Raw genomic sequence first — 23740 nt, forward strand, 5'->3', positions numbered from 1 at the left:
AGAATATTCACAACCTAAAACAACTAGCTAGTTAATGGGAACTAAAGTTCCCCAGAATTAGTTTAGGGAAGGAATTCCAGTAGGAAAATCACCTATGTAAGAACAGGCATTCTGAGTGTAGCAGAGTATGCCAATGAGAGGAACCAGAATCAAAACAACTCTGAAGAAAATCTTCTTGCTTTTGTATACTCAGATTCTATTCTTGAACTCTCCCTTTTTCTAAGGACTTTTCATAATATGGAGTGACCTCAGTCTGCACGTGGTGAATGCTTGACAGAGTCCAGTGTGACTTTGGGCAGCATGGGGAGTGGCTGAGAGGAGGGCATGCTGGGGCAAGGTTCTGATGGAGGAAGGTGGAGACCCTAAGTCCTCACTAACCAGTTTATTGTCCTTGGATTGAATTTTTGATTCATCAGATGGGAAATGGCTCTTACTAAAAGGCCAGGTCATTTTCAGATCCGAAACTACCACAGCAGTTGCTGAAAACCATGTTCTCTCCAGTGAATGAGATTTTGAGCTGTTGTGTTATTTGCTATGCACAGAATGTTTGTGTTTGTAGCTGCCCACCCCCTTCCTCATTCACATGCAAATCTCCTCCAGCCTGAGCTCTTCTCAGTTTCTCTGGGTAAATAGTTCTTCCAAATTCCTTAACCCTCTTTGTTCACTCAAACAATGGCCTTTGTAACCAAGAACAAAGTTAGGAGCAGGTGACAGATTATTTTTAATGCTGTCAAGACAAGTGGCTGTTTAATTTTTGACATTTTCTCTCTCTAAGCCTGCCTTTATTCTTTGCAGATATGTTGACTCAGAGCCCTCCATCAGAATTCTTCTCACCATGGCAAGACTGAGCCCAAATCGTTTTCAGAAACTGGTTAGTCATCACTCAGGAACACTGTGGAACAGAGTAGAATTACCAGGTTGTAAGTACCTTTTGTGGCCTGATGATTGGGGCATCCTCGCCTTTTCCCTCTCCTTCACTCATTTGATCCATTACCAGGTCCTGGTGATCCTTCCTCCTAAACAGCTCTTGGATCCTTATACTTCCTTCAATTTCCATGAGCATGACCCTAGTCCTGGCTACCGTCATCTTTTGGGTGACTGCTCAACTCTGCATTCATCTCCAGATCTGCATGGTTACCTTCAGCCCATTCTCCATGTTGCAATTGCAGTCAGACTGATTTTCTTAAATGTGTGGATGCTATCCCACTATTTTCTTATTTAAAATGCATCACTAGCTTTCCAAGGTCTTTAGGATAAAATAAAACTTTACTGTTTACTGTGGGTCTCTGACTTGAGTGCAGCTACTACTTTATATTCTTCTGGCCTTCGCAATTCTGTTACACATCACTGTTTCTCAGGGTCCCTACTGGGCTCCTTTAGAATTCAATATAAATTTAACCAAATGGCCTCTTTGTCTCTTGGAGATTATACTCAGATCCCTTCTCCTGGGAAGGGCTAGCAGAGCTCTAGGAAGATGTACTTGGCCTAGTGAGGAAGGATGGGGACATCTGTGTTGCCAGGTGGTTGGAAGTAATCTCTGGTCATGATTGGGCTATTGGGTGTTAGAGCCCAGTAGCTTCCCATCTTGCCATGTCTTTAGTGAAGATCATCTACTCTGAAGAGCTCTGCACTAGCAGTGTGGAATTCAGAGTCAGGCTTCTGAGTACGTTTCAAAGCTTCACCACTCACTATGAGGCTTCAGGCAAGACACCTTTCTATCATGGTTCCTTTTTCTAGTGAAAACAAGTGGCACCTGCTTATCTCACTTAGTTAGCTGTTGTTGCATCTAAACCCATCCCAAAACTTAATGGCTTCTAATCATGTATTCAGTTGGGCTGGATTCAACCAGGCAGTTCTGGTCATGGCTGGATCTGCTCAACCTATTGTTGGTTAGCTGGCAGGTTGTTAGGTGGTGGCTCTGCTTCCAGTGGTTGGATGACAGGGCCCATTAGCTCTCCTTCATGTGGTGTCTCATCTGCATGCTAGTTGCCCCAAACTTAGTCCCATGGCAGAGGCAAGGGTTCAAGAGGAAGAAAGAAAGCAGTAGGCAAGGTGTCTTGAAATCTAGGCTGGAACTGGTCTGTCCTTACTTCTGTTGACCACATTCTATAGGCAAAAGCAAGTTGTGAGGCCAGTTCAGATTTCGAGGGATGTGAAATGCATCCCAGCTCCTCATGGATATAGGGCATCCATTAATTAGGACCATCAATACACTTAATCCATCATACTACCTTACAGGTTGTTGTGAGGATTAGATAAGAAAATACATAGAAAGTGCTTAGAACTGAGACTAGTACACTGTAAACACTCAAGAAGTTTTACCCACTTTCATCATGGTTCTTTTTATGTGCGTCTAAAAAATTATAGAATTTAGAATAATTCATAGAAAACTGCTTCAAAGATTTTTGAAAAAAAATTTTAGTATATTTAGCTACAATAATTTTTTATGGTATTGAAAGGCTGTCTAAAGTTGGCATCTGAGCTGCTTATTATGCTCTTAAATACAGATTTAGTGTGAGGATTGAATAAATTAATGTGCCCAAAATGATTAACTCAGCATCTGGAATATAATGAGGACTAACGAATGGTGGCTATGATTATTATATTACTGCAGCAGGGTCAATGACTTGGAAAGATCTGCCTTTACCCAGCCCCAGTTTGTTGCCCAAAACTAATGCAGATCGGCTTAACATGGTTCTGAGAACTCAGATCTAATAGGTGGTCAATGTACGAAGTAGAAGTAGAACAAAGCTTTAGGACGGAAATTTTCTCACACACACATAGAAGCTATAATGAGCCCCTATGCCTTCATTACGTGGCTTCCCAAGATCAATCCACAGCCCATCTTCACTTATCTCCTACCCCCCACACTTTCTTTCTTTTGGTAGTTTTTAAAAGCAAATCCTAGATGTCCCATAAGTACTTCAGGATAGACATTTTGTTTCATTTTAAGAAAATAGAACCACTATATTATTGTCATACCTATATCCAAATTAACCCAATTCAATAGCATCTAATACCCAGTCTACAATATAACTTCTCCCATTGTGCATCTGAGTCAAACTAGATCCATGTATTATGTAAGAAACCTAAGTTTGTTTTACAGGAGGAGAATTCTGTGCAATTCCTGGGGCATCCATCCAGCATGGGCGAATATTATTTGTAGTCTGGCCTGCCGAGGACCTGAAAGGGGCCCGATGCACTCAGTATAGGTGCAAACCAGTGTGGTTTCCTGAACCTTTTTTTTTGTATCTTCCAGGGAATGTTAATGGTATCATTTGGTGTGTCTAAAGCCCCTTTGATTTAGAACTCTTCAGAAAGGTGTTCACTGGAGTTGTGATGTGATGTACCAATATTGCCCAATGGTTAGCTTCATTAATCTCAAGGTCGTTTGAAGGACTTGAGACCCATGGTGTTATCTTGACACCTGATATCTTGGAAAGAATAGAGGCAAAGGAGCTATTTAAGCCGAGGAAGGCCCCCTGCAGTGCTCTTAGATCTGGCAAGATGGCAAGGGCCCCAAGCTAAGGAGAATTTAATGTCAGCCTGTCACACAGAAAATCAGATTTATTTCTTAACATTTAAAATTGTATCCCTTTAAGAGTATTGGCTCTGGTAGTCAGAGGGAAAAGAAGAGAGGATGTCAAACACCCTTAGTGTGTGTTTGTCGTAGAAAATCTTTAAAACACGAACAAAACTCTCTAGTTCTGTATGTGCGGTGTGATTAATGGAGAAAGATCTTAATCTTTTGGACAAAATAAATGTATGTATTTATATATTCATTCAACACCTCTGCTAGAAACCAGAGAGACATACTTCATTTTCTCTCTTTTTTCCTACATGTAATAAATCACCAAATTTGGCCAGTCTGACCTCCTCCAAGTTTTCTGAACTTGTCTCTTTCTCTTGATCTGTATAGCCATCAACCTGCTTCAGCTCCTGGCTTGTCTGTTGTGGTCTAATCCTAAGTAAGTCCATTTTCCACGCCACAGCCAGAGTGAGCCATTTAAAACACAACTTGGACTGTGTTATAACTCTCCCTTAAAGCTTTTAATGGCTCCTTATTTCTTTTTGCGGACCTTCCCTACTAGTATGCTGGATTGGATTATAGGTGTACAGAAATATTGATTCCTTTAGCTCAAAGGGTTGGGAGCAGCCTCATTTATCACCCCTTCCCCCCCATATTCCACGCAGGTATAATTTACTACGTGTGCCACAATGGAAAAAAGGCTTATGACGTAAAATCCAAGCTGCTCAGACCTCTCTCCTTTCATAGGCCCCACCTCCCACCACTCTGGCTTTTTTGTGGTCATAATGTGGAAATGTCTTCAGCCTTTTAGGTATCATTCTTTGCTCATGTGATTCTTTGTATCTGGAACATGTTTTGACTCTTCCTGTATCTTGCAACTCTTATTTATCCTCCAAGACTCAATTTAAGAATCATTTGTTTCAGAAAATGTTCCTAATGTTCAAGGTTAGGCCAAGGGTCCCTCTTTTTTGTCTTCCCTATTCCTAACCATGGGATTTTTTTTTTTTACCAGATCAACTCATCGCATATTCCAAGAAGTTGTTTTGTTTTGTTTGTTTTTGTTGTTGTTTTTAAAGATTTTATTTATTCATGAGAGACACACAGAGGCAGGGACACAGGCAGAGGGAGAAGCAGGCTCCTTGTGGGGAGCTCGGCGTGGGACTTGATCCCGGGACTGGGATCACTCCTTGAGCCGAAGGCAGACCCTCAACTGCTGAGCCACCCAAGCGTCCCAAGAAGTAGTTTGTTTTTATATCTGTCCCTCCTCTTGATCTTACAGTTCCTTGAGGACAAGGCTAATCATCCAGAAATTCCTACTGCCTGGCACAGTGTCAGGCAGTAGGAACACAGTAGCTGCTCAGTAGCTAAGAAACACAAGGGGTTGTGTGGACGACAGCCATAGTACTCTTCTGCTGGTAGTTTAGCTAAAAACTCAGTGCTTTTGTGCCCTTTGCTAATGGGGTCTGATTTAAATTGTCCACCAGCAATGGATCATAAGGCTCAAAATATTGGAATACTGAAGTCAGTAGCATTAAAAATATATAGCAGAACACTTCTCTCTTAGCAATCTTACTGTTTTTTAACAGCAGTGGTTGAGAAGGAACATGATATCCCAAACAGGGAGACAAGAGGAGAGAGAATTGTGCATTAGTAAGGAAACGGTCTGATACTGATGCTCATGGTGATTTATATCCCCACTGCTGCTGCCCTGAGGATTTAGTGTTCTTTTAGTTGTTAGAGTCTGTAGGCTATTGGCTGGTAGAAAACTACCATTTCCAAGATTATTTATATATATATAAACACCGATTCAGGGTCAAGATTAGAGAGTGATGCTGTCATTTGTAAAAACCAAAAGTTTATAAAAATCATACATCTTGATCTTGCAAACATGTACACACACACACACGTTTGGAGGACATGCTCCCTTTAGAACTATGGTTGGAGCCCAACAGCTGTAGAAATGTTCACTCAAGACTGTTTAGAGGTCACTAAGATGGAAATGTCCTCCTTAGGTAGCTCTAATAGGACACTGTGGTTAGGTCACAATGACCCCTTTACTTCATTGATCATCCTCAGAAGGAGGCAGTGATGCCTCTGGATATTTAAGTGAGAAAGGGGACAGAGGTTACAGCAGTGATTTGGATAATGGGCTCTCTTGGTGGGGAGGAGTTAGCTTTTTTTTTTTTTTTAAAGATTTTATTCAAGAGAGAGAGAGAGAAAGAGAGAGAGTCAGAGACACAGGCAGAGGGAAAAGCCAGCTCCATGCAGGGAGCCGGACGTGGGACTCGATCCCAGGTCTCCAGGATCATGCCCTGGGCTGCAGGTGGCGCTAAACCACTGAACCAACGGGGCTGCCCCAAGAATTAACTTTGACCTGATGTGGGTGGCATACTGTGGGAAGGTGTAATGAGAGAGCAAGTCTGTATGCCATCTGCTACATACAACAGATCCTTATGGTGTTAGCAAGGGAAGACGTGATCATCATAGTCTAACTCATTTGTTTGATTTCAGGGGCCCCAGGGGTTTGCTAATATTCAAACTACCAAGGCTTTCTTTGACATTAACTAATTTTAGTATCTAAGAATTGAAATGCTCCCATATACTGAAAAAAAAAAAAGATCTTTTAAATAGAGCAAGTGGATGGTGGCACTATCAAAGAAATATTAATGGATATGAGGGCAAACATGATCCCAAATCTTATTCTAACCCTAAATCTTACCCTGCACTACAAAGTTCTCCTTTCTCCATGACTGTGTACCTGATAGAGATTGCCCAGTGACCGCGGCTGACGTCTTTCAATATGGAACAGTTTTGATATGTGTGTGTATGGATAGCAGCATTAAGTCATCCTTCATCACAAAGAACTAGAGTATAGCTAGCTAGAGTACAGTGTATATATAAAATACACATATTATCTATACGTACACAAAGCACGTACACATACTTTATATATGTGTGTGTGTGTATAAAGATCCAAAGAAGAGGAACGCATCAAAACATACGTCATGAGTGAAAACGGCAGGCTAATGAGGCATACGCCAATGGGCTACTCAGTAATTTGCCATATATTCTTTTAACACCTGACTATGTTCCAGGCTTTGTCATAGACACTGGGGGCTCATTGAGGTTCAGTGCAGACATGAGGTTTACATTCTAGTAGGGAAGACAAACAGGTAATCCTATCACAGGATAATCTTAGGTGATGCTAAACGCTACGAAGAAATAGGGAAGGAGCTGTTAGGTTGCAAGGTGTGTATGGCAGTTTGAGACAGGATTGTCAGGAAAGGCCTCTTTGAGACTTTTTAAATAAGATCCAAGTTGTGCAGGTCTTTAGTTATATTCCCTGATTATTATACAGGATCCTCATCCATGTGATGTGAAGGTATGTGGGCAAGAGAGTGTCCTGTAGTCTCCGTCTTTCAGGGGGCTGGTGGCTTTGACCTTCATAGGTGCCCCTTAGATTTCCCTCATTTAGGAGGGACAGGATGGCTGGAGGGGCTGGAGTTAAGTATTTTCCTTTCCAAGACCAGGTGGGCTCTGATAAAACCCCAGCAGGTTAGGTAGGCTCTGATGAAACCATTTCTCTTGAGAGTGGCCTTATTAAGGAGAATAGAATGTTCTTTTTTTTCTTTTTTTTTTTTTTTTTAAGATTTTATTTATTCATGAGAGAGACAGAGAGAGAAAGCACAGACACAGGCAGAGAAGCAGGCTCCATGCAGGGAGCCTGACATGGGACTCAATCCCGGGTCTCCAGGATCACACCCTGGGCTGAAAGTGGCGCTAAAAAACCCTGAGCCACCCGGGCTGCCTGAATAGAATGTTCTGATGTCTTTCAAAATGGCTACTGCTTCTCCTCTCTCTGCAGAAAGCGTGAGCGGATTTTTCCCTAGTCTTCCATATGAGAATCTGGTGGAACTCCTAGAGGTAAAAGTCACAAAAACGTGAGGGTCCTCCATAAATGGGTCCCTCTCAGAGTTGTCCACAGTTCTGATTTTCCTACCCTAGTACAGGATTGATTCCCACAGAAGTTTCTGTGCCGGTAAATTGTGGTTCCCTGTATCCTCCTTTCTGTCTTTCCAGCTTAGGGGTGGCAGTTTTCCCTGGAACCCCAATTCTCTGATTTCTGTAAGAAGAGTCATTGATCTCTAGTCTTTAAAGACTTTCTTGTGAGAATGGAAGGGAATGAAGATGCCCAAGGTCTTTATGTGCTGGAGTGGAAAGCAGACGTTGGAAGGCTCTTTGACATATCTGAGCTGAGATGAATGAAGAGAAAGAGCTGCCATGTGAGGAACTGGGGTCGGGGATGGGGGACTTTGCCAGGCGGGGAGTGGCACATTCAAAGGCCCTGGGGTAGGAGCAGCCTGGTGTGGAGGCCAGTGTGGCTGAGCTGAGGGGTGAGGCAGAAGGAAAGAGGACATGAATCCAAGATAGAGACAGGGTCTAGATCATGGAGGGGCTGCAAGGGTGGGGGGGGGGGTTGCTGGTGGGGTGGGATGGGGAGGGTGAGAGACAGGAACGTTTCACATTTTAAATAGAAGTAACTTACTTTGGAGAAAAAGATGAGATTAAATGGCATGCTCCTGATAACTATTTACATACAATAGAGTTAGAAAATTTATAGTAAAAATGCCCCACGTCATTGCCTTTTTGTACGTGTCTCTTAGCATGTTAACACGTGATCTGAACAAGCATGCTAGAAGAGGACCCTTATTTGCTGTTGGGAATCACTTATGATGGGGAGCTTATGCAAAGCCTCCCTGACTTACGAAGGAGGTGAAGCGTGTTCCCTCTCTAGGCTTTATCTGTGAGGGCAGCTGGGCCTGAGTGCTGGGAGGGTGGGGGACACCCCATCTTTCCTCCTCCTTCTATAGATGGGCACACTGTGGCCAGAGCAGGTTGGTCAGGTGGTGTCACAGTGGTGGGTTAGCTCAAACAACCATGTCGTTGCCCTCGGAGTAATCTGCTGTGTTGTGTAGGTGAGGGAGACACAGAGAGATGAAGCTGTGGGCTAAAGATGGGGCTATACCAGAGCCACAGGGCCCACCCACATTTGCACCTGTACCACCTGAGCACCTAGAGAGAGACTTTGGTGTCTAGAAGTCAGATCTTGGAGTCTGCTGAAATAATCTTTATGGTAACTTGGTTGTCCTGCTGGTAGAGGATGTTTTCCTAACCTTGACTAGGTACTCCTAGGAAAGTTGCATGCATTAAAAAAAAACCCTGATTTGTGCAAAGAAGTAGACAAGCAATTGCCAGGTAAATTTGATTTGCACAAAGATTAAGTGCAGATTTTCAGAGAGCACTGTTTTACCTCAAAGAATAGTTTTCTTTTTCTTTCTGAATTATTTGAATATGGCCCTGGTGATGCATTTCACTTCTGTTTGTATCCTGCAGACTGATTTAGCTTTAACTGTTCCGAGTGACAAGTCTTCCATCACCTACCTATAGAAATCATCTTGCAGACTAATTTTAGTTCTTGACAGTCACATATTTGTCTAAGTATTTCCTTTCTCATTTTAATTCCATTATTTCTTTATTCTATTAGTCTCCTTTGTTATGTTAAACCTTCCTGTAGTATTTTAGGAAATTATGATGTTCTTTCTTCAGCATGTCCTGGCACTATAGATTTTATTCCTCTGAGTTTTTCTTCATGATCCCAATTTGGGGTCTCATGAATGTAGACATTTACTCCCCATCTTCAATGTAGGTATGTAGGGCTGGTGGGGAAGCATGCCACAAAGAGCGTGGGTCTGCAACTTGGCAGATAGCTTCCATGATCATGACTAAGCTCTGAAGGCTCAAGAATTCCTCCTTGCTTCTTTCAGCTTCTGGGGGCTCCAGGCATTTCTTGGCTTATAGCTACACCACTCTGGTCTCTGTTTCCATCTTTACATCCTTTACGCTTGTGTCTTCCCTTTCCTTTCCTTTCCTTTCCTTTCCTTTCCTTTCCTTTCCTTTCCTTTCCTTTCCTTTCCTTTCCTTTCCTTTCCTTTCCTTTCCTTTCCACTCCACTCCACTCCACTCCACTCCACTCCACTCCACTCCACTCCAGTCTACTCGGCTCCACTCCACTAGGCTTTGCTCCACTAGGCTCCACTGGGCTCCACGCCCAGCATGAAGCCCAACACAGGGCTTGAACTCATGATCCTGAGATCAAGACCTGAGCTGAGATCGAGAGTCAAGATGATTAGCTAACTGAGCCACGAAGGTGCCCTGTGTCTTCTGTTTCTTATAAGGACACTTATCATTGGGTTTAAAGCTCTTTTGGGTAATCCAGGACAATTTCATTCTGAGATCCTAACTTAATTATATCTACAAAGATACATAAGGTCATCAAAAAGCTCACCTTTGCAATTTCTGGGGGTTAGAAATGGACATATGTCTTGGGAGGCCATCATTCAACCTACTACAATGGTCATCTCTCTCCCAACTTGCTGTCTTGCCCCCAAATTGCTACTGTTTTAGAAACGCAACTGAAATTTAATCACTATCTCTCTAGCAGGCCCCTATTAAAAAGTAAAATATCTCTGAGAAAGGTCATTTAAACATTTAGTACCCATTAGTATGGGTAAACAGCAGGATCCTGGGGCAAGGGGAAAGACAAGGCAAATATTAGTAAAGCAATGAGAGGCAAGGAGGCTCTGGTACACCAGGCATTCTGGGGTAAATGACTGGATTATGTTCAGTTGAAGATGTTGTACCTCAACAGACTGAACCCATGAAAGGGCATCCCCATTAGGAGGCAAATACATTCCTAATTTTGCCTCATATATTTTTTTAAAGTAGGCTCCACACCCAACGTAGAGCCCAATGCAGGGCTTGAACTCATGACCCTACAATCAAGACCTGAGCTGAGCTCAAGAGTTGGATGCTCAACCGACTGAGTCCCCAGGTACTCCCTAATTTTGCATCATATTTGTGCTGTGCTCTCCTGCCTGGACTGACTGACTACCTGACCAAGGAAGCTAACCACCTTTCTTCTCTCATCTCGTGGTTCCTGGAACATTCCAGAGCAAGTGTGAAGCCTGCAATGGAATTGAATTGGGATTTTACGCACGAACAAGATTTCAATAGCCATTTAACCCATCATGAAACATAGATCCATGAGTTGAGAGTTCAATGCCTAACCAGTAGAAGAGTCTCTGGACTCCTCTAACTCCCAGGTGAATGTTTCTCCTACTACCTTTGGTTTTCTCTAATGATCTCAGTGATTTTTAGGAACAGGTTTCATGTATATAAACCTTTCTGTCAGAATTGGACTTTCTTTAGACAAACAGTTGACATCACAAAATCCCACATTTGTAGAGATTCCAGTGGTGTACACTGCTTGCTCTCCAGGAGGTATGGCTTTGCCCTTTCTACTATATTTCAAGTATGCCTTACAAGCCATTTTGTAATGAATAAACAAATGAAGGAAAAAATAAATAAACCAACCTTCCTTTTCTGGATTTTATGTGTTTGCCCAATGTAAGAACGGACATTAGCAAACACAGCCCCAAGGAATGGAAGTCTTGTTTAAGCCTCTTCTTACTGTTAAGCGGGAACTTCTGGTCTACTGAGACTTTGCCCCCTGAGACTGCAGAGAGCATAGTGCGAAAGTTGTGTTCTGGAACCAGACAGCCTAGGTTCACATTCTGATTATTCCATTTAATTCACTGGGGGAGTTGAGGCCTACTTACTTCTTTAGGACTCAGTTTTCTCATCTGTAAAAGGAGAGGGGAATAATATTGCTATCTCTTAAGGCTGTTGAGAGAGTTAAAACAAACTTAACGTGTTTTCAGGAAGTGTTTATTACTCTGACTTGTCTCAGAAGCAGTGCTTTTCATAGCCTTGGTCGAGCTCATATGGGTTGGAAAGACAGGAAGCATATGGTCAATGTACTGCACTCTGGGCTGGGGTAGGGATAAGGAGATGACAGTTCTTTATTAAGGATCCAGTTTTGCCAGCCTGGCTCTCCGCCTCAACATTTACTCCCTGTGCCCCTCCAGGCTCTGAACCTGTCTTGCCTATGATCTGCTCTCCTTGGAGACCAGCCGTATGTGCACAGGTATTACAATGAAATTCATCATTAGAAAGATTTCCTCCAGGCTCCTCAAGCACATGGTGTGGCAAGTTGGTAATTATGTGTGTTGTTTGGAGTGTGAGGTGTTCTAAAACTAGAAATGCCATCAACTTTTTAGAAGTGAGGGTTAGCGTGGAGATTAGCCATGACTGTAATGGTTTCCAAATGCACATTGAACATCTTTCTTTTGATCCTGAATGGTGGCAAGAAGTGAACATGGAACTTTGATCCCATGCCAGTGTCTAGAGAAATTATGAGGTCTCCAGGATGGGATAATAGATCCTCATCAAGACTTCTAGCTTTAGGAAATTGTTTAATCTCTATTCTCAGTGGCTACAGCATTGAGGCAGCTGTGACGGCAAGGTCCCAAGTGCTGTTGAAAACAGCTCATCAGTTCAGAACAAAGCTGATTATGTAAATTGTGCATTAAGATGCAGCTCCAATTTAATTTTACTCTGTAAATAAATATCCCATTAACATCCATCTGTTGAAAGTCAGGTAAGACATTCTCTAAGACTATGGCTAGGGTCCTAGTGAAAGCCTCTTAAATACTGGCAGGGGAGTAAGGGGGGAGGGATTAGGACATTTACTATGTAGAACTTCATTTTTTTTTTCTTTCGATGGCTATAAAATCAATTTAGAGCAAGAAGAAACTCTGATTGGCCAAGAAAGACACTGTATCTATTTCTGGTCCTGCTCTTTTGAGGGTACACGAAAGCTTTCTCTGATTGCTGTCACAGAGATCAATAATAATTATGGCTCACCAATTCCCTCCTAAAATAAAAACATTTCAGCTGATGAGAAACGAACACTAAATTAGCACTAGCTCTTTTTGCTGCAGGGCAATTTACGCAGCCAGAAACACCACTTGTGAGAGTTGTCTTTGCTGAATGGGTGCAGCTGGCCTCTCGAGTCTGGAGTGGCGGAAAATCCCATCCAGCCTCTGGGGGGAACCGGAACCAGAACCAGAACCAACAGTGGGATGGAAGGGAGCGAGGCAGGCTGCCTCCAGAGAACTGACCTCTTCTCTTAGGTCAGGGCAGTAACTACCCATGACTCCCAGGCTCTAGAAAGAGCTTTGGATACTTCTACAGTAGCCAGTTAATATCTGGTGCTCCTAAGGACATGATGCTTGGTTATTATTTGCTAAGATTTTGGTGGGGATGAATTGCCAATCAGCTGCCATGAGGTAAGAACCTGTTGTATTTTTGGGTGGTTCTGTTTGGTGCTGATGATGGTGTGGGAAAGAGGTAAGGGGTGGGATTAGCAGGACAGTCCAGGGATGAGCCATCACAGGTTATATACTGTAATCCTAAGGTGCTGCTTTCTAAACTATTGGTCACTTTTCCTGTAAAAATGATCATTGTATGTGGCAGGGGGCATCTCTGGAAGCATGTGAAGCAGAGGCCCTTCAACCAAGGCTATCAGGTCCAAGGTCACCAGCATATATGGTGTTTTGTACGTATTGCAAAAAGAACATCTGAGCAGAAAAAATTCACCAAGGTGTCCCTTCTTTCCAGCCCATGAAGCCCTGAGTCAAGGCCAATAGATTCAGGAGAAGAAAGTACATCTCTCCTGTACCTGTCTCTCTAAAATATGCTCCTAACCCCAAGTATGAGGCCTGAGCATCTGCCCCACCTTTTGTACCACAGGGATGGGACCTAGGTTAATTCCTCCACCTTTTCTTATTACTGTCTTGAAAGTGTGCATGGTGGTGGAGCTAAGCAGTCATTTTATAACCATGAGGCAACAACACTTTAATCTGCTTAGGAAGGTGGAAGGAAAGATAGGTGGAGTCTGGGTTTTCAATGACTGTGGAGTTGCTAGGCTAGCCCTGGACTAACAACTCCCAAACCTCTTGTTATATGAGAAAGATAAATCCCTATTTTAAACTACCGTTAAAGGTTCTATTATTGCCAAAATACCCATAATGGATGAAGGGAATGGGGAGCTAGCCGATAGGTGAATGGTAGAGGAATCTGGATTTCTGATTCTTGGTGAACTCATCTTCAGAGATACCATTCACACTTCCTTTACAAGGGGACTTCATGATCTCCCTTCCTAAATGTTTGTTGAAGACCAAATGGCTAAGTCCACCCTTATATTGTGCCTTCAGAATTCCATTAAGCTGTTCATCCCAGGGTTGTTGTTATTTTTTCCTGCACTATCACCATGAGTCTTGAATTAACTTAAGAGGACACATTGAATGAGGCATTATGGTGACTGTCAGCCCTAGAAGTAAAATAGCAGAAGTGGTTCTGTGCGCAGGAATGAGGTGAAAACCTGTCATCGTGCATGGGAACTATATAGCCAAGCTAACAGCTCCAGCATCAACTACTTGTGCAAGCCAGGTTCCTTATGAGACCTGTGGTCTGAAGAATCAAAAAGGCAAAAAAGAACACTTCACATCCTGGCTTCTTCTCTTCCATAGAAATAAACAGGTGTGTGTGTTTGTGTGTGCGTGCACATGTATACACATGCACGGAAGTGATTATAGGCAAGGTCATGATATAAGGAACCTTTCTTCCTTCTGTGTTTCCCTCCTACCAAGTGTCTTGCCTCACCTTCACCCAGATTGGCTCCTGGTGTCTTGTTGTCTTCATTCTTCTTTGTATCAGAATAGACTAGATCATGTTGTGGCAATTGGCTGCTTACAGTGATAAATGGGTTTTTCTTGCTTATGCTGCATGGCCTTTGAGGGGAGCTGCAGGGCTCTCTCCACATCATTGTCGTTCTTACCCCAGGCCCTTGGTCATTAGAAGTCAGCCTTATCTGGCACATTCCCAGTTGCTGTGGTGGCGGGGCGGGGGGGGGCGGGGGGGAAGCTCTAGGGCAGCACTGTCCAGTAGAAATACAATATAAGCTATATATGTAAGTTTAAATTTTCTAGTAGCCACATTAAAAAGGTAAAGGGAAGATGATTAAGGTGAAGTTGATTTGAATAAATTTTATCGAATTTTTATCGGATTTTATTGAATCCAACATAATTTCAACATGTAATTAGTATCAGATCTATTAGTGCATTTTTGTATATACTTTCGTTTTTGGATACCAGCTTTTTGCAATCCAGTGTGAGTATTCCATATTTATGGCACATCTCAGTTTGGCCCAACCCCATTTCAAGGGCTTAGGAAGCACATGTCGTGATTGGCGACCACCCTGGGCAGCAGAGCCCTCGAGTTCCCTTTTGACAATCATGTTCTTTTTTTTTTTTTTTTTTTAAGATTTATTTATTTATTCATGACAGACAGAGAGAGAGAGAGAGAGAGAGAGAGGCAGAGACACAGGCAGAGGGAGAAGCAGGCTCCATGCCGGGAGCCCGATGCGGGACTCAATCTCAGGACTCCAGGACTGCGCCCTGGGCCAAAGGCAGGCGCTAAACCGCTGAGCCACCCAGGCATCCCAGGAAGAGCCACCCAGGGATCCCCGACAATCATATTCTTAATGTAGAAGTGACTACCCATGTCTCTTCTGCTTACAACTCACTGGATAAAATTGGTCAAGTGGCTCCATCCAACCAGAGGGAGCCAGCAAGGCCAATTCTTCTTTGTGCCTTAGTATAGAGTGGTGGGAATATTTGATAAAAAGCAGTCACGACCAGCAAGCCCTCCTTACTGCCCTTCACTAGGACATCCCGATGGCTGGTGCCTCCTCTGGTAAGAAAGTCTTCTGGGCCAGCCATCTGTTCTGGCTCGACTCCATTCCTTGTTTGGCCAAGAAATGGGAGGCAGATGTGCCAAATATCACAATATATGACCCAGAAGGTGAACCATATTATTTTTTAGAAATAGAGACTTCTTGGAAGTGTGAGGTCAAATACTAATGAATTAAGATAACTGGGAAGGCCAGAGGCTAAGGTTTGGGAAGCAGAAGAAATGCATTCACAAAGCCAAAGAGTTTTTTGTTCATCCTTTATATTTGCCAATACCTTTAGCTTCCGTTCTGGCTGCCTTGTTGCTGGAGTCTCTGAGCTGCCCCCCGCCTCCCATGACACCACAGCTAGGAGGCCAGGAGCAGGATGACTGTCCATTGCACTCTACAGAACACAAGGTGATGGTGGTTTCTAATTTTTTTTTTTTTTTTTTTTAATGCTAGAAGCTCAAGGAAGTCTGGATCACAATGTATTTTTTCTCCCGAGTCTCTGGTACTACCTGGTTTATAGTAGATGTTCAGTGAATATCTGAATGAATGAATTTTATGTTAAATTTCACCAAACCATTTCCTGCACTGTTTATACTGTTAAGGGTACGGTGACAGAGAATTGGAGGTGGCCTGTTGTGCCACCTGTGTGCTGCTATTAACGGGCTCCGAGCAGTCATTGGCATGTGTCCTGGGAAGAGCCCTTTGGGTAGTCAGTAGGACGTATACTTTGTAAAACATCCGTAACGTGGGGATTTGTATCATTCTAAAATGTGCATTTTACTATTATGTGGGCATGGTGAGGCCAGTAGATCAGGAGATGACAGCCATTGAAAAGATAGCTATGACTCAGAGTTCCTGAGAGGAGGGTGGCACGCCGTGCGGTGTAGGGCCACATGGGAAAGCACCAGAGTTGGTCCGGACACAGAGGGAGTGAGTGCAGGGAAAATGTAGGCAAGTGTCTTTATTATAGTTTCTGCAGGAAAATGCAAGCTGGGCAGGGTAAGTAGGCTTAGGATCGGCTAGTTTGAACAATTGCAGTGAATTTGGGCTACAGGGACCATCCTACTTGTTCAGTACATGGCCCATCCTACTTGTCCAATACATGGCCCTGGGGTGATTAGGACAGGGAGATAGTGGCTCAGTATGGAAGAGTCTGAGAGAGGAGGTGTGTGTGTGTGTGTATGGGGAGTGGGTGGGTGGGCTTTGGATTGGTTGGTTTGCATATAAAAGGCACACTTGCAGACAAGTCATTTACTGCCTCTGAGACTTGGCTAGCCGTGGGAGGGACAGTCCCTCGAGGGTCAGCAAAGCCCCAGGTGTCAAAGCAACAGAAATACAGAAAATAAAAAGGCATTATTAATACATATATAAATAGCTCTACTGAGTTCAAAGGTGCCATTTCAGTCTCTCAGGGCCTAATAGAAAACCGAAATTTCTATGCCCTTTACTTCTATGTGTTCAAAAGCGGTTTTTATCACTTGTCTGGAGGTTTGAAGGGCAAAAATGTAAGTGCAGAAGTTAGAGACCTGTGCTGTATTTGCGGTTCTAAGTGGATTCCCTGCCATCCTAGGAGGACCCTTGTTAGAAGGAGTTTCTGAATTTTTGGATTAAAAACAGCAGAGCTGTGTAAACCTAAAAAGGATAAATGTTACTCGGTATAAATTATACCTCAAGCAACGTGGCTTAAAAACATGTAGGTAAACAGAATGGTCCTAAATTTTCCATGGATGAAATTAGGATTAATTTATTTTCTTCTTTTTTCACTCTAACCCACGAAGCAGACTCACATTTGGGTGAGAGAATAGAACCGGAGGAGTTAAATGGGACCGAGGATGCAGGGATGATTATCTGCCAGAACTTTCCAGCATGGAGCAGGCTGCCAGGGCTCCACATTTTGAGTGCCATATGATGGGTCCCTAGCACCTCTGAGAGCAATTTGAGGGCTAGCAAGGGAAGATTGATATTCTTGAAGCCTGTGGTGTTTGTGAGCACACAGAGCTCTGGGAGTTTCTCCAAAGTGTGTTAGATGCTTTGGTGACAGATACTTGGAAAGTCAGTGGGACTGAGTGTCACCTGAAAAAAGTTGATGCACCATTTCGGTGTGCCTTGAGCTTCTCTGTGCTTAAACCCTTTCATAGAATGGAGCACCAAGTTCAATGAGAAGTTAAAAACTGTCTCCACTTCTAAAGGTCTGAATGTCTCACTGCATCCTATAGAACCGGGGACCTTGAAAGCTATGCAGTAAGGAGAACTCTTAAAATGATGGTGTCTAGGGCCAAGAATAGTGATAGCCATTTATGGACAATAGCCAACAGCTTATACTGGCTTTGTGAATCATCAAGCACCTAGACAGATGCATGTGTGCAGCTAGTGGTATTATAGCAGAAATTATAGCAGAAATGCTAGCAAATTCTTTGGGGCCAGAAAAAAAATGTATTTAAAATTGGCATTTTCAGGGATCCCTGGGTGGCGCAGCGGTTTAGCGCCTGCCTTTGGCCCAGGGCACGATCCTGGAGACCCGGGATCGAATCCCACATCGGGCTCCTGGTGCATGGAGCCTGCTTCTCCCTCTGCCTGTGTCTCTGCCTCTCTCTCTCTCTCTGTGACTATCATAAATAAATAAAAAAATTTAAAAAAAAATAAAATTGGCATTTTCGAAATACTGATTTTATTTATTTTTTATTTTTTAAAGATTTTATTTATCCATGAGAGACACACACACACAGAGGCAGAGACAGAAGCAGACTCCATGCAGAGAGCCTGACGTGGGGCTCCATCCTGGGTCTCCAGGATCACACCCTGGGCTGAAGGTGACGCTAAACTGCTAAGCCACCCGGGCTGCCCCCAAATACTGATTTTAAATACATTTTCAAAAAAAATACCGATTTTGGGCAGCCCCGGTGGTTCAGTGGTTTAGCACCGCCTTCAGTCCAGGGCGTGATCCTGGAGACCTGGGATGGAGTCTCACGGGCTCCCTGTGTGGAGCCTGCTCCTCCCTCTGCCTGTGTCTCTGCCTCCCTCTCTCTCTCTCTGTGAATCTCTCATGAAAAAATAAAAAAAATCTTAAAAAAAAATATACCGATTTTAAATTTAGAAAATATTTCTTTTTACAGTTAGGAAAATCTTTTATTACTCAGATTTACCTATCTAATAAAAAAGATATTCACTGACAGCTGGAAACATGGATTAATGATAATACTAATAATGAGTTGGTGATATTATTTTTTTTTTTTTTTTTTTTTTTTTTTTTTTTTTTTTGAGTTGGTGATATTAATAGCTGATACTTCCTATGTGCCAATGATTGGTCCACTTTACTTACATGGATTTGTTAGTTCCTTACAACACCCCTAGGAGATATAGTAGATCCTCTTCACAGATGAGAACAATTGAGATTAAGCAATCTGCCCAAAGGTCGTGCAGCCAGTAAACGGTGGAGCTGTGATTGGAACCCTTGTGGTGGAGCTCAACTGCATGCTCATAATCCCAGGAGGATCTTTTTTTTTTTTTTTTTTAAGAGGAGTCATTTTATTTATTTTTTATTTATTTATGATAGTCACACACATTGAGAGAGAGAGAGAGAGAGAGAGGCAGAGACACAGGCAGAGGGAGAAGCAGGCTCCGTGCACCGGGAGCCCAACGTGGGATTCGATCCCGGGTCTCCAGGATCGCGCCCTGGGCCAAAGGCAGGAGCTAAACCGCTGCGCCACCCAGGGATCCCCCAAGAGGATCTTAAATTGGGGACCACAGTTGACAGGATAGAGCACTATCTTTGCCCTAGCTACTTACTTTTTGGACTATGTTGATGTCTACTGAACACTTCTAAAGATTTATTTATTTACTTATTGAGAGAGAGAAAGCGAGAGACCTGGGGGTGGGAGGGCAGAGAGGGAGACAAGCAGACTCCCCGCTAACCAGGACCCTGAGATTGTGACCTGAGCCAAAGTCAGGCGCTTTAACTGACTGAACCCCCAGGCACCCTTATTGAGCACTTCTACAGGGATTTGTGACACGTATCAGGTACTGGGAGTTGCATCCTCTGGAATCATGAGAGAGTCGTTATACTCAATAGGCTTCAACAGGGCTTTGGATGTTCGTATTACAGCTCTCCAGAAATTTCTTTTTGCCAGAGTGGCAAAAATCTTAACCATATGTAATTCCTCATAGTTCCAGCAATGGCTTCCTACAATTTCAAAGCTCTGTTTCCTTGCTTGTCCCTGGTTCCAAAGCTTGGTTACCGAATCAGTCAGGATAGGCTAGGGTATATTTTATAATGAACATAATATATTATAGAATATAACATTTTATCACCAGCTTCTTTTCACGCAGGATACATGCCCACAGGTCATGGATGTGTAGAGAGATACTTGCATGTGACATGCTCTCTCAGGTTACCAAGTAGCCTCTGCTCCTAAAAATCATTCAAGCTGGGGGCAGCCTGGATGGCTCCAGGGTTTAGCTCTGCCTTCGGCCCAGGGTGTGATCCTGGAGACCTGGGATCGAGTCCCATGTCAGGTTCCATGCAGGGAGCTCCCTCTGCCTGTGTCTCTGCCTCTCTCTCTCTCTCTCTGTCTCTCATGACTAAATAAAACTTTTAAAAAATATTAAAAATCCTTCAAGGACCCAGGATGATAGAGCAGCCACCATCTTAAAGTTGGCGGTGGCTATGCCATCAGAAAGAACACCCTGAAAGTTCTTACACCTGTAGTTAAAGTTCTGCCTGTAAGAAGCACACAATTCATGGGCCAAACCTGGTCTCATGGCCTCATGCAACCACAGGAGACCAGGACGTGCAGTCCTTACATGGGCCCAAAGTGGGGAGGACAAGCCGTAGTTGGCAAACAGCATTAATGACCTCCACATGGTTCAGTCCGAACAACTACGAGAAAGAGGATTTTGGAAAGCTCCCAATGTACTAATCAGAATCTGCAGAGATCTTGGTAGCACAGTGAACAGGGATCAGTGCCAAGCTTTATCAAGTCTGACTTAAATGCATTAGATTAGAAAGCACTCAGTTGAGCTCGTGGTTTTCCTGATCTCGGTGACTGCTCCATCCATTTGTCCCTGTGTCCCTCCTGCTTTTTTTTTTTTTTTAAGATTTTATTTATTTATTTATTCATGAGAGAGAGAGAGAGAGAGAGGAGAGACACAGGCAGAGGGAGAAGCAGGCCCCATGCAGGGAGCCCAACGCGGGACTCGATCCCAGGACTCCAGGATCACGCCCTGGGCCGAAGGCAGGCACTAAGCCGCTGAGCCACGCAGAGATCCCCCCCTCCTGCCCCCATCCACCTGCCAGGTCCCAAGATTGTAACAGTGATGCTGTTCAGTTGGCACAAGGCAAGGCTTCAAGATAGCTTTGATTTGTCGTGATTTAAAAGATTGAATGAAACTGTGATTACAAAGGGTAAAGAATGAGAATATATCTAAACATTTTATGTGCCACCCACTGATTTTTGTGCTCACAAGAGGAGGCTCTGTGGGACTCCTTCCCTACCCCTCATGCAATAGAATAATTTAATTCTGTCTGCTGTTTTTGGTGTTTGTACAATGCAGCTTTTCACCCCATAGGGACTCGCTATCAAATTTGACTCTGGATTGACCTGGAGCAGAGGAGGTATGAGACCTGTCACTATGTCTCAGATTGACTGATTATGGGGAAAAGGCTGAACAGCAAACGTGGTTGATCTTGGTGTATTTTCCATGGGGAAGAAGAGGAAAGGGAATTGATTCTGAAGTCATACTGACCTAAGTTCAGTTTTTAGTGGAACCACATAGTAGCCTGTGATCCTGGGCAGATCTGTGTCTTCATCCTTTGTAAACCATCAAAACTCATTGCCAACAACTGCTTCAGGAATTTGTTTCTTTAAACAGACGTAAGATAAGGAAAATGCTTGACTGCCATGACCTTGTCTCTCATTCCAACATGTTAGGAACTGTAGTAGGATTATTATGGCAGTGAACCCACAGGGCTTTTCTGAGGTCCAGTACGTGAAGCCCAGAAGACACATGTTTACATGAACTTGTCACCCCCTCCCCTTCAAAGAACTGTGGTTACATATTTCAGTGTGTTTCACATTGAGGAGATCAATAAGTTGAGTTTTTTACACTTGTAAAAAGACCTTCAAGGAGAGAGATGTCAAAATAGCCAGGGGTGGGGTGGGGCCGATATTGTCACGTTATTGACTCTAAGCAGTCTGATTGTTAAAATTACAACATCCAAATGCATCAAGAGCAAGAAGAGAGAGGGTCCAACTGAAGGGGTTGCTTTTATTCCTGTGTCATCAAAGAGAAGAATGTGCACTTCTGGGTGAATGTATTCTGCGTTTTCCAGAAAATAGATTTAAATCATATTTCTTGTTTTCTCTTTCATTAGAGTAAGAGATATGACAGTGATATGTGGTTGAAATAGAGACTCATGAGTTCTGAATAAATCGAAATTACAGAGAATCACAGGCTTTTACCGAAACAAAGGCCCCTTACATTCTATTGACCACCCTCTTCCCAAGTCTAGTCCTGGGGACCTGCCAGTTTTCCTGCTCATTCCCCTTGTGGCTGTGGCGATAGGTTACTAGAGCCCAGAACCATGAGACTGAAGTAAGTAAGTTACTGAACCAAATTCCCTAGAGATGTGGTCCAGGACTCTCCATTTTTTTCAGTTTCCCAAAACACCGATGTTTGAAAACCACTGACTGAATGTCCACACATGAAATGATTCCTACACTCCCTTATCAGCTAGGAGGAGGCTCACACCTTTTAAAGATTATAAAACTGGAGGTAGAGTGTTCTAAAGCCTAACTGGGGGAGAGCTTCCTGAAATCCAAGCAGTTACCTGCTTTCCCCAATTTTATACTCAGATCCTCAGGAAACATGCCTGAGTAGGAGGCCATTTGCTGGGTATTTTCCTACTTTTGTTTTACACTATTGACTTCTTTAAGATTTCTCCTTAACTTTTCATGGCTTATGTCTTGCCCCTTTGACTATAGATGACTCTCTTGGCTGTGTCTTGGAATTTTGTGTTTCCTCTGTGCCCAGCACATCATCTGTGCCCTGTGGAGATCTTTGAGTTTATTGATTTGGTGCAGCTCAAGTGTCAGTTGAAAGTTTAAAGATATCCTGAAGGAAACATCTGTGTCTGAGGCTCCTGCTCCATCCCTCATGTGCCTGGAATAGTGCTGCCACATGGCAGGTGCCCAGAAAATGCACCCTGATTGATCCATTGACCTTAGAGTTGCTATCTATTTTGACCAGTGTCTTCATCTCTTTAGGAAAATCTGCTCCTGTTGACAGTCACCTGTGAACACCCAGGCATCATTCCAGAAATAGCTGCTTCTCAGGTGGTTCCTGCAAAAGTTAATGCTAACACCCACTATCTAACTACTTGACATCTCCTCTTGGCTGTCTAGTGGACATCTCTTAACTTCAAAAACCCAAACCAGAACTCCTCATCTTCTCTCCAATCTGCACCATCTTGGGCAGTGGCAACCCATGCTTCCAGATGCTCAGGTCCAAAACTCTGGAGTCACCCACCTTTCATGCCACTCTTCTTCTTGCATCCCATATCCCATCTGCTGTAAATTCCATTCACCCTGTCTTCAAAATACAGCCAGAATCAGACCACATCTCAGCACCTGCACTGCTTCCTCCCTGGGCTTAGCCACCATCATCTGTCCCCTGCAGTTCTGTAATGGTCTCCTTGGTTCCATCCTCAGCCTCCTCTGGTTTATTCTCAATATAACAGCCAGGATAATCCTCTGAAAAGTTAAGTTAGATGGTGTGACTCTGCTGCTAAAAACCCTACAACAACTCCTCCTCCCATTTCTCCTAGAGTAAAAGCCTAAATCTGTAACTGGGCTCTTCTATATCTCTGTGACCTCACTTGTGACTACATCTTGTTCAATCTGCTTCGATGACCTTGCCAAGTCACACTCATGCCTGGTACCTTCACCTCTCCCCAAGAAGTGCCCTGCGGAGAACCCCTCTGCTTAAGTGCCATCTTCACAGTGATTCCCTCCCTCACCACTGAAGTTAAAACTACACCATCCCACCAGCACACTTAATCTTGCCCAGCCCCAATTTTCCCATCGCATTTACCACACTTTCACACAATGTATACATTACTTATTGATTGTGCTTATTGGTCATATATTTTCCCAACCAGAATGGAACCTAGGCAGAGGCTTTGGTCTGGCTGCTTCATGAATGCTTTCCTAGACTATCTAGTAAACTGTTAAGGAAGGGGGAAGGGAGGGAAGAAAGAAGGAAGGAAGGATTCCATTTTGTTGGAAGCCTTAAATATTACAACCAAAGCTGTTAAGGCAAAATCAACATAAATTCGCACTGAGTGGAGGGAAGAGCACCACGTTTCTGAGGACCAGTAAAGGAGGCATTTCTCACATGTCAGTTGTTTCTGATTGAACTCAGTATGAGTGGTCTGCAGCACCTGCGCAGATTGATTAAACGGCTTCCTGTCTAATCAACTCTCCATCAGTTATTATCTCTGCTCTCACCCA

General features: G+C 43.4%; 1 long non-coding RNA gene across 1 annotated transcript in view; it reads left to right on the forward strand.

Annotated features, from left to right (window-relative positions):
- Positions 1 to 927: 927 nt before the first annotated feature.
- Positions 928 to 23740, forward strand: part of LOC140608157 (uncharacterized) — a 109264-nt gene continuing 86451 nt past the window's right edge. Inside the window, exons 1-3 of the long non-coding RNA XR_012010182.1 lie at positions 928 to 7812; positions 10313 to 10692; positions 11518 to 11576. This is a non-coding gene — a long non-coding RNA (uncharacterized lncRNA). The remainder of the gene's footprint in view (positions 7813 to 10312; positions 10693 to 11517; positions 11577 to 23740) is intronic.

Source organism: Canis lupus, chromosome 17 (genome assembly GCF_048164855.1).
Source record: "Canis lupus baileyi chromosome 17, mCanLup2.hap1, whole genome shotgun sequence".
In the NCBI taxonomy this organism is placed as follows: Eukaryota; Metazoa; Chordata; class Mammalia; order Carnivora; family Canidae; genus Canis; species Canis lupus.